Raw genomic sequence first — 12,343 nt, forward strand, 5'->3', positions numbered from 1 at the left:
AATTTCTGTTCCCTATTTTCCTAGGAGACATAACTTAGCAATAAGCATTCAAACTAAGAGACACTTGGTAGGATATTATAAATTATCAATTCACCCAGAAAGTTCTTTGGTCAAAAGACCACCAATAAGGGCCAACTGTAGGGAAAATGGCAAATTGTACTGACTGCAAACTTAATTATAATTGGGAATCCTTTTTCTGCGTAAGAAACTATAAAGTTTTCATGAGGCAGTGAAGACATTGACCTGAAGTCCAGCCATTATTTGTCCTTTTTTGGGTGCATCTCATATTCTAAACCTTTGCCCTTTATCTGCAAATCCCTTCTCCCAAATGCCAATTCAAACGCACCTTCTAGTACTTGTTCCCTCAAGCTTAGTCTGTATTTTCTGTAATAATAGTTAATTACTGTCTAATTCATGTAGTCTCAGGCACAAGGCATGCTGAGTTTCCCTTAGCAGTGTAGGGTGGTAGCTTGCATGGCGGTCAGCGTGGATATGGGGAAACATGACACTCCTGATGTCCCGTGGACAGCTCCAAGATTCATGGATATGCTGCGTCTGGAGGGGAGGAATGAATGCAGTATGATTCAGTCAGTCATCTCCTGGATAAAATAATGAGTTATTTTTTTCTCAGAAGAAAAACTTATGAGTTACCAATTATTTCATTTGTCTGTTGGGTAGACAAATTAATATAAGTGAATTGTAATGTGTTCAGGTGGACGATTTATAGTCATGGTGTACACATTAAATTCACAAAGATAAGGCCACGAGGCTCACTAAACCCTTCTATTTGTAGTCAAGATAAAGTATGTTACTGATTTTCTATAAGGAAAATACTTGTTTTTTTTTTTTTTTTAACGTTTATTTATTTTTGAGACAGAGAGAGACAGAGCATGAACAGGGGAGGAGCAGAGAGAGAGGGAGACACAGAATCTGAAACAGGCTCCAGGCTCTGAGCTGTCAGCACAGAGCCCGACGCGGGGCTCGAACTCACGGACCGTGAGATCATGACCTGAGCCGAAGTCAGACGCTTAACCGACCGAGCCACCCAGGTGCCCCAAGGAAAATACTTGTTTTATAATATTGCCTTTAAAGTAATTATGGTGGCTGGAAAGACAAAGCACTAGACATACGTATATTGATCATTGTGATATGTTACTGTCATAAACTTTACTAGATACACTGTGTTTAATGGGGATGGTTGATGAGTTTAGCTTCTAATTATAGAATTTATAAAAAGAAATACAAAATTCTAATATTTCAAGATTATATGACTTCTCAAATAAAATATTTATGAATTGATATGAATTTGATATACATATATTTGTGTAAGAGTCCTCATTTACTTATGCACTATGATCTATTTGTCTTTTAATAGCTATTAAGAATGAGGGCTTATTTCATTATTCTTCTAAATATTTTTAAATATCTTGTGCTTCTGTAAGACTGTGATTATAACAAAAAACAAACATGCTCACTTCTATGTAATTTTACAGGAGGATGAACACAGATAGAATTCTAATTAGAGCCATGTTTATAAAGCAACTTGATGTAGGTTTGCTTTCATGGTGAAGCAATAAATGTTGCACCGGAGGACACCATGATCTCATTTTTCGAGGAGGACGTACTGGGCAAAGACATGTGAATACCTCTAAATCCTTCCTTATCCTAAGTCAATGTAGGGCCATTTGGCAGCATCAGAATGGAAGGCATACCTGGGGTAGAACTAGAAGAGTTTATTTGCCTCGTAAAATTGTTATTTGTTTTTTGGCCTGCAAAGATGGTGTCCCTCCAAATTTCTTCAGAGTGGTGACTTTTTTCTTATTCTACTGGAAAGCACTCCAAACTGTTCCTGGAAGAGGTCACTGCCTACGTATCTAGAGCCCCAATGTTGCTCCAGAGGTGAATTTAAAGAAGTAGGTGGAGATCACGAAATTAATTTTCTTTATTATTAAGTTCTGAAATGTTAAATGAACATTGTATCTGCTCCGAGGGATAACCAAAAACGAATATTTCTCTTCTTGTGTTTGTGGTTTAGGTTTAATATGTTTTGTTCCCAAAGAATTCCAAGGGAACATCTTCTTGTATATGCATTTATAAATTTGTCTTCTGTATCAGGAGGCCATGGAAATCCAGTTAATTAATTGGGTTTTGACAGGTTGAAGGAACAGATGGATGGTGGTTACCAAAAGCCTTCCATGGGCTGCTAATATGCAAATAGGCCAGTAAGTTATACCTGCTCTTGTTTTTGAGAATACATATCAGCTTCCTAAGCTCTATAGAATTAAAATAAAGAATAGTTTGAGTATTAGCGTTCAGTATGTTTATTTTAGACTTAGATGGCAGATGATTTCTTTAGATTGCACAGCATATATAAATCCTGTTGATTTGTGAACCTGAGGCTTTCACTAATTCTCTAATCAATGGTGACTTAGCTGACTTTAATTCTATTTGTTCATTGCACCATACTGTAAGCTAGAATGTAGGTGGCTGATTTTGATTTGACACTTCTGATTGGGAACCGCATTGTGGAGATGACTTCGTCAAAATCAAATAAATTTGACCAAGACATTAAATGAGCACCTCCAACATACCTAATACAATACAGATGTCTTTTCTGGGTTGCACAGATATCTGTGACAGTTAAAATGAGTCCTCTTGTTCCTTGGTCTCTTAGCATCTAATTTTAACTAACCCTGGAAGGAAAGTCCAATAAGCTGTGTAGTGCTGCCTGCAAATCAGCAGGGACCAGTTCATCTGAGCTTGGAATGCAGTCAGTAAAATTTTCATAAAAATTAGGGTTGGATGCTGTCTACAGGATGCTTATTCTGTAGACATTTGATATTAACTCACTATACAACAATATATGTGGGAAAATCAACTGACAATTTTTAGAAGTAGCGGTTTTTTTGAAGTTTGAAAGATAACCTTTTGTTTTTTTAAAACTATCTGTAAACAGTCCCACTCTCTTTTTCTACTCTTTTCAGTCTTTGTATTTTTCCTTCTTCAATCCTTAATTTTGTCCTTTTTTTTTTCCTTTCAGGGTAAAGAGATAGTAGAAGGGAGATATATTCCAATAAAAGAGAGGGTCACAATAAGAGATTATAGTATATATTTTGATGTATTTTGTGTTTGGATTGCATTGCCTATTTTCACATATTTGTGTTGAAAAGCTGACAAGCTGAATTATTAATATTTTTTGAACTTTTCTTATTTTTACCATTTTTTTTTTCCTTATAGAAAATCAGTAACATACTTAGAATCGATGTCAGAAATGTTTGTTTCTGGATTGGATTAATGATCTCTGTACTTTAGTTTTAAGGTTTTTTTTCTTTTTCTTTTCCTTTTTTTTTGGGGGGGGGGTCCCACAGTAAGGAGGAAGAAGTTGGCTCATCAAATAGCTTATAGACTAGGCAGAGAACTGGGTGCAAGATCTGATGCCAAAATGCGGTATGAGTTGGGATCACAGGAAAGAAGAGATTTAGGTTTAGTGAATAGAAAAGTAGGAGGTGGTCTGGAGGATCTATTGGTCCTTCCCATACTTGGGAGACTTGGATTCATTTAAAAGACTTGGATTCAGTCTTAGAACAGGCTGGATACCATGATTTTCATATCCCTTTTACTTACCAAACTCTTATATTATATGAAATCTTGAACTGACTGTATGTCTTAGATAGGTGAAAATGATAATAGTTAGGTGGCACCCCACTTTATTGACCTCATATGAAAATGGTCTGAGTGAACCTCTGTCTTTGCAGAGCACAGCTTGAAAACTACTGTGTTAGCCATGCATTCTGATTTTGTTTCCGAAAGCAAGGTCAGTATGACTAATTTTTGCTGTCACCTTTTAGTGAGTTCTTTACACATGAGAGATTAAACTGTGGGTGGGGACTTGATGGACACCACACGGAGGGTCTTCAAAGGTGGTGTGAGAACGTACCTGAGTCATGGTGCAGTTGTGTGTTCCTGAATGGTACACCGGGGCTGCCAGAAGAGGACCTCAGGAAAACAGAATTGTAGTCATGTCTGAACCAGATAGCCTTCCTTCCTCAGTGCAGTAGTTAAGGTTCATGGTGTTTTCTGAGGCAGAGTTCACTAGTCATTCCCACTCTCTGAGATATTCTTTTCCAGCTCATTCTATAGCTCCTTGTTCTTGTCCTTCAAGTGTTAGATCATAGGTCACCTGCTCAAAGTGACCTTTCTCGCTGCTCTGTCTCTCTTAGGTCCTCTTCTTCCAGTTTCATTATTAATAAGCAACATAACACCCTGCTCATCTTTTCAGAGACTTTAAGAAGAGTTTTAGCTTGCTTAGTTTTAGTCCTTCTTATTAGAATGTAATTTCTGTGGGACCATATCTGTCTTATGCACTCTCGTGACTTCAGTATCTGGTGGGTACAGTACATGGTACAGGGTAGATAGTAAATTTTTGTTGAATGAATGCATGAGAAAGTTTATATGAGAGGTATGAAACATAATAGAGGCCACTATAGAACGCAGTGGGGACGTTTATTTTATGAAGTTTCCCACAACAGTGAAGTATTAATGTTTTGCAATATTTCTTTTAAAGAAAACTGGAACTTTGTGCATTAGAGCATTCATTAGTAATAAAGAAATCAATGCTTGTAAAGCAGAGTATACATAGGTTTTTAATCAGTCATCTATGATAAAAGATAGATGATACTGGGAAGCACAGTAAATAAGATAAGGCCACCTGGTAGAGCTATAGAGTATATATTTTCCCTCCTTTCGTTATTATAGCTAAGTGACGTTAAAAATAATGACCTATATACTTATCCTAAAGGTAGTGCCATTCTGTACTATTCTTTCTGTCATGGTACTTGATAGCACTTGGGAGTGAATGTTTCCCTTCTAAATGATGATACTTGGATCCATAGCAGTCCCCTGTGGATCCCTGCAAGGCTAACGTGGGAGAGGCTGATGATAGAGGCATAATGTTGTGTAGAGAGGATGCAGAGGACCGTGATGGTGACCTGCTGGCAGACAGGTATTAGAGCCAAGGAAAATGGTTTTAATAGGCACAGGACACTTAGAAGAGTTGGGGAATAGTTGGCTCTTCTTGTTTATGCCTATTTTTTTCAACATTGGGTTTGTTCATATTTCATTTCAAGCTCCAATGCCTTAAGGAAACATGACTTAATTATGATCAGGTGAGTTAGTAATTTTGGAAGGAGGATGGGACAAGAAACTAATAGCTATGGAATGCCTGCTGAGTTATGTGCTAAGTACATTTATACCCATTATCTTCTAGAAATTCCAGCTGGAGACTCAAGTATGCAACAGCTGACACCTGGATCTCACATTCCTGGCAGTGAGGAAAAGGCTCATCTCTTACCATCACACCCTAGTTATCAGTGATGTTGGTGTCTGGCTTTTCCTATGAACCAAAAAACAAGAGTTAGAATTTTTGCTTAGGAAGATTTTGGTCTGAACTCTGAATTAACATTTCATTTAGGTCTTTTTATGAAGAGGGTTGGGAAAATGACGAGTCATGACAATAAACCATATCTGCACATGATTCTACATTTTTCTTACCTGATAGATGTTACAACTATATTTATTGCTTCATTTTCATTTATTAGACAGCTGTTGTTAAAGTAGCATGGATTGCTACTTCTGTAAAAATGAGAGCTTTGCGAAGTTTACTCATCTCCATTGTGTACTGAAAGCAAAGTTAAATCATGTATATGTGCTTTAAATTATACCCGCGTGAGTCATTAATGATTAAGTGATGTTTGAATGTGTGGGCTTCTGATTTACAATGACAGAATCCAGATTATAAAATTTAGAAAATGTAATCTGGAATGTAGGTTGATAAAAATCAGTCTCTATGGGTGAAATTAACAAGGATATCATAAATATAACATTGCATCTGATTCAATGGCTGTGGAGGGTTGGCATTTGAGTTAGCCTATTTAATATGAAAGTACTCATTTTTGGACTGTCCCATGAATATAGCCTTCTCTCTGTCCCCTGTGCCTCCATTCGCTTTCACAAATTCCCACCAGCTCCCAAATTGATAAATGGCCTCTATGAATGTTTAAAAGTAAATTGAATTTGACTTTTGTACTTTTGAAATTGCTGTGGCACCCCTTGAGCCCTTGAGTCCTACCTCTGTTGTGTGGTTAAAGACAGAGTTAGTCGTTCCAGGACCCAGGCAATGCTAGTTTTGTAGGCCCTGGGATGGCCAGAAGCTTAAGGTATCCTCCTGTCACCCTAGTCATTTGGCCCAGTCCAGGCCAGGTGAGTGCCTCTGATCCCCAAAACTGCCCCTGTTTCATCAGTGTATCATGTAGTTGGAAGAAAAGTCATCCCTTTTGCCCTAAAACCCTCCTCTCCACACTCATTTTACCCAAGAATGTACCAAGGCACAGGGGTCTATAAAGTAACTGTCCCTAGAATTATTTGTTGAATAAAACTAACCCCCTGTTTTTCTTGCCTTACAAGCCAGGACACATGCCATTCAGAAAGATCCCTCACCTTGTGCTTTGTGCTGTCCTCTCAGCCTGTCACATCTCCTACTGCTGCTCCTCTGAGTCACCAGGCTCACAGAATGCTCCTCAGTTCCAGGCTGCTGTGAACAACACACTTAAAGAGAGGAGAAAAATAAAATAGGACTGGTGTTTACACCTGAATCTCCTTCTCCTCTAACATAGAACTTGGTTCATTGTAAAACTGTCTTGGACTCTAGTTTCTTGGTCACTGGGACAGCTTTGTAGCCTTCCTTTCCTCTGACACATAACATTTTCTCAGAGTTCGGTGGGGGTAGCCTAGATCCTTCCATTTTAACCCAGCTCTGCTGAGAACCATGTTGGGATTGTAGGTTCCAATGAGTGGTCCGTTAGGTTTAGGATTGTGTATTGAGTTTTAAAAACCTCTTCTGCTTCTTTTAGATTTGAGAATGCGAACAAGTGATTATATTCAATACTGCATAAGCTTGCTTGTACATGTTTTTAAATCAACCATTACAACACAAATTACCTTAAAAATGTAATAGTACCTAGTCAGATGTTAGTATCCTTTTGGAGGTGTCATCAATTACATGTCCAGATTACAGACTGAGTAAAGGTCATTCCTAGTCACTGATTCTACCAGATAGACTGTCAGGTGGGAGAGTTGCTTTAGAATGCAGTTTAGTTTAAGGACAGGGCACCCTCTTACAAATCCATTTCTGAGGTAGGAGCTATTTGCATTAACATATTTATTTATTCATGAATTTTCCAAAGCACAGAATGATTGAAGTTTCCCTTCTTCTTAAGAATGCATGAATTTAACTTCATTCGTTGTTGTATGCTTCTTGATTTTTAGTTGGAATAATTCAGAGGGCCTTGATTTCTTGCTGTCCAGAAGCAAGCCCTTGGCTAATCTGTCAGAGGCAATTAGCTACTTTTGGGGAATTGGAAGAAGCCTAGTGAAGGTCAGGACACCAATTCTTACCAGTGTGCCTTGTTCAGATATCATCTCCACTCCCATTGATGGAATTTTATTTATAGCTTTTGTAAATTAAGGTATTTGTGAAAGTTAATTTGGATGAGGGAGTCATTATCTAAGGGAGAAAAACAGAGCAGGAGAATAATAATAGAACCCAAGAGCTGGCCTAAGTTAGGTTTCAGAATGAAAGCAACGTTCATATCTACATTAGGATTGTAGAAGATGTTTGATGGTAGAGAATAAAGCTGAGATATTTCCTCAGAGCGTCTCAGGGAATTGGGCCTGAATGAGGAGACCTCCCTGGTGGCTTCAAGAGGAGGAAACTTTTCTATGCACCATCTCCTTTGAACAGAAGACTGGCCTCATGCTGCCAATGAGTAGAATCATAGAAGCATACTAGCAAAGACCTAGATAGAAAATTGGTAGGGTTAAAAGAACAAATTTCTGAGACAGCCTTGGAAGATTCCAACATAACTATGTAATCAGTGGCTTAATGACCACAGAGAAGAGATCAGTCCCAGAAAGGTGACTCTTAAAGTTGGAGACAAATCTGCAGAGTTAGAGAAATGGTTGAAGTAGAAAAATGCTGGATTCCTTAGCAATATTATATACTTTATCTGTCTATCTATCTATCTATCTATCTATCTATCATCTATCTACATACCACCATCTACATATCTATCTAACTATTTCAATGGTTTATACTCCAAAGATGAGTAGTTACCAAATGGATTGAGATTACTCTAGCCTTCATGTTGACTTATGCTCTATGATTCATAAGGTCTGATTTAGGGATAGTGCTGTGTTGTGTATATTTGTCCATGTAGAAGTAACTGGGGGTAGAAAATAGGAAAAGTCATTGAGGGGAGAATTCTGTAATTCTTCTTCCTTTGTGGTAGTCCTTGAAAGCCAAGAAATTGAGGACTTTGTACTCCTAACATGGCCCTGGGGCCCTGAGGCAGCTGGAAAATTGGCTTTTGCTTGATCACTGCTGGCTTCCTAAGCCACAGGCAGGAGGAAGAGTGTCCCCACATTGCAGGTATTTGAGAGCTTTCTGTGATGTTCTAAGACAAGTGATAGGTGTGTCTGTGCCTCTTAGGCTCTGTTGATAGACGTCCTTAAGAGAAAGATCAGTGACTTGGATTTCTCTGGCATCTTGTAGTTAAGCTTTTGAATCCCTGAATCACTTCTTGGGGAGCCAATACCAGAGTGCTGGAAGGTTTATCCCTCTTCTACTGTGATACTGAAGGACTGGGAAAGTGTTTGACCAGAAATTCCACAGATTCATATTCATGAGGTGCTTTGTGCAGCATGTCTCTGAGTCAGAAGACGCTTTGCTTGTTATCAATGTATTTTGTCATGAACTCATGAAACCTGAAGTCAGACAGAATGTCAATATAAAAATTGGGTGTATCTATTTCATTACTGAAAAGATGGGACAATTTTGGTTCAGAATGCAGTTCCTGAAGAGACCTGAAGGACTGTGAAGTTGAATTTAGTACTAATCACACTGTCTGGCCCTGAACCCAGCTAGTCTCATGTTTCAGGGATGAAAACAAAGGGAAAAGGCCAACTCTAAACTCTGAAGCACAAATTTCAAAAAAAAAAAAAAAAAAAGCGCCACTCCCTGCTTGCATATAAGTAGGGCTTCCCAAGAGAGACAGACAAACTAGGAAGAGTTCCAAACATGACTGTTCCACATCTTCCTCTGGTTCTCCAATTTGGCAGAAAAAACCCTGGCATTATTAAAGGCTGTACAGTTGACAGGAACCTGTATTCTAGAGGAGGAATCTACAAACGAGTGCCCAAAGGAGGTGGTTCCAGTTTCCCCGAAGCCTTGTGATCACTGTGGAGTGTGGGAGCTGCAGACACTGGGAGAAAAGATCTTAAATGGTAAGGGTATTGCTGCAAGGGCATGAGTCTGGATGAATCAAGAGGCAAGAAAGAGGTTAGGGGCTCCTGAAGTGGTTGATAGTTGATAAGAGTCTCACCTAAGGAGGTAGAGTGGGGATGAGGAAGAAGTGTTCCAAGGGTGAAACCCCCAGTATGACCATGCCTCTTAAGTTGAAGAGTTTCAGTATGTTAAACTTTTCAGTGTTGCATGGGATGAAGTGTGAGAGTGAGAAAGCTCAGGCATAGATGTCTGGAAGTTAGACCCAAGCTTCTGCTCGTCACACAACTTGTAGTTTATATCCCCCACACTCAAAACCACTAGCACCAGATACTTCCAGCTCCAGAGTCCTTAGTTCTGCTTTCTCCAGTGTCCTCCCCTGTCTCCACATCCCCAGGAAACCCTGTGTCCCAGTGTGAACTATCCCATTTTAGAAGTAATTGTGATTCACTAGGCCATAGCTTTATTAATTTTTTGTTTTGGTTTGTTTTCGTTTTGTTTTAAAATCAAGTCTCCTGTCCCTAAGAGACCCAGCAACGATAGAAGATAAATGAAACCTGTATTTATTATAGCTTTCACAACATAAATCATCTCGCCCTTGGTGAATGGGCAGATGGCTTCTTGTGAGGCTGCAAAATGACTGCATCCAGGCACATGAAAGAACAGAAACCAAAGAGTATGATATGAGAATATTCAGAAAGGTTGTTTTAAGAAATTTTGGCTTTGCTTTTCCCCTTCAGCTCTAAAATACTCTGTGGACTTAGAACGTGCCCAGGGGTGGAAGGGAGTGGCTTCTATAGTGTGAGGCTCATTGTGAGAGTGTTGGGCAGGATAAGCAGGTCCACGTGGCTCTAAGCATCTTTCTCAGGGTGAGAGAAGATAACCATCACGTGGTGCTGAATCCAAGTGGAATTAGAAGCAGACCAAAGATAATAGGTCTGTGGACAGAATCGTTTCCACAGTGGTTCTCAAACCTAGCCACATGGCCAAACCTCCCAAGAGGTTTTCTACAGATCTCTGAGCCAAACTTGAGATTTGAATCAGAACTTTTAAGATTGGGCCCTGGAAATTTGCACTTTTATAAAAGTTGTTCAGGTGACTAGTAGTCGTGATCAGGTTCATAAACTCCATTACTGCCGATTGAAGTGAGAATGTAAGAAACCCAGAAGCAAGGTTGAATTTCTCCACAGATGGCAACCTTGGCGAAGTACCTCTCGGTTTCACTTCTTTCTTATAAAATATGAGCCTCCTAGGTCTCTCCAGGCTCTAAAATGTTATGATTCAATAAATGGGAGTTGTGACCATAGTTTCAGCCATTATGTTTCTGTTTTTGTGCCTTTGGGCGTAGAAACTCATTTTCAGAGCCCACTATTAATGTAGATGGAGTTGATGGCTGACTGTGGAGTCCATTTGAAGGGTTCCTGGGAGGACTTTCTTCCTCAGAACACCGACCTGCTTTCAGTCTCAGAAATTTCTCCATTAGAGGAAGGGGTTAAGGTGAGGTCTCTTTATGTACATACTTAGGTCCCCTTTAGTAAGGGTTGGTAAATGCATTAGCAAATTAATAATAGTTTTGTATCAATATTTTGGAATTCTCAACCCCTGTTTCTTTAAGACCTTTGATGAAGGATCTATAAGACCTTTGATGAAGGATGTTTCTGTGTCCCTCTTACTGATAGAGTCAGGTTTGTGTCTGATGCCAGCTGGACCTGTACTCTTTACCTTCATTCTATAAAAGCATCTCAGAATGCAAATACTGTGAGTGACATTATTATTAGAATAACCTAGAATCTGGTCAACTTTTATAAGAATAAAAGTATAGCTAATTCTCTTAAGTTTGATATGAGTAAAAAAAAATTACTTGGGCCTTACCTCCTCTGATTGTGTCTGTATTAGCTTGCTAGGGCTACCACAGTGAAGTACCACACACTGGGTGGCTTTACCAACAGGAATTTATTGTCTTATGGTTCTGGAGGCCAGAAAGTCTCAAATCAAGGGGTCAGCAGGATTGGTTCCTTTTTAGGAAGGATCTGTCCCATACCTCTCTCTATGGCTTGCAGATGGCCATCTTCTCCCTGGGTCCCTTCAAATTGTCTTCTCTGCAGACATGCCTGTCCCTGTGTCCAAATTTCCCCCTTTCACAAGGACACCAATCATATGGCATGAGGACTCATCCTGATGACCTCATTTTCATTTGATTATGTGCCAAGACTGTATTTCCCATTAAGATCATATTCACAGCTGCAGAGAATTAGGTTAGGACCTCAACATCTTTGGGGAAAATACAGTTAAACTCTTAACAGTAGCATTCCATTGTATCGTGGCATTGATGCTGAAGAATGAGTGAATTAATTTATGAGGTGGGTTATGGTCCTCAGGAAATTAATAAAAACTTTATTAAGTTATAATTAATACTTTATAAAAACTTTAGACAAGTTTTTTTTTTTTTCTTGTGGGAGATGAAGAGATTAAAGGTGGACCCCTGGAACTACCAGGGGCATGACAGGCCCAGATTGAACTTGCCAACAAAAAGTAATTGGTAATGAATGGTTGTAGGGAGGATTGCCATGACTGGGGAGTCTACCTTATAGTATTTTTAAAGACACCAAACAAAACTTAACCGTCTTCATTGGATACTCCATACAGACAAGTGTGGGAAGGGTAAGCTTTTTAGAGTAAGTTTTGAGTCAACAGCTATTTTGCATGTATGCTCCTGAAAGTTTCATACAAAGTAGCATTAAATTTTTATGATACATAACCATCTTATGGTTATAAGACCAACATTAATCCCATCATTAATAAAAGTAGTACTTTGTCCCAAACTGCTAGTTTCCTTTTGGTGTAGATTAAGATTGCACAATTGCACAGCACACATACTATACACGGACATGTATTTTGTTTTTGTTTTGAATATATGAAATTTATTGTCAAATTGGTTTCCATACAACACCCAGTGCTCATCCCAAAAGGTGCCCTCCTCAATACCCATCATCCACCCTCCCCCCC

General features: G+C 39.0%; 1 pseudogene; it reads left to right on the forward strand.

The window, feature by feature from the left end:
- Window positions 1-474: 474 nt before the first annotated feature.
- The window catches only part of LOC125935224 (cytochrome c oxidase subunit 1-like), a 52,231-nt pseudogene continuing 40,362 nt past the window's right edge, over window positions 475-12,343 (forward strand).

The sequence above is a fragment of the Panthera uncia genome, assembly GCF_023721935.1.
Source record: "Panthera uncia isolate 11264 chromosome A1 unlocalized genomic scaffold, Puncia_PCG_1.0 HiC_scaffold_17, whole genome shotgun sequence".
In the NCBI taxonomy this organism is placed as follows: domain Eukaryota; kingdom Metazoa; phylum Chordata; class Mammalia; order Carnivora; family Felidae; genus Panthera; species Panthera uncia.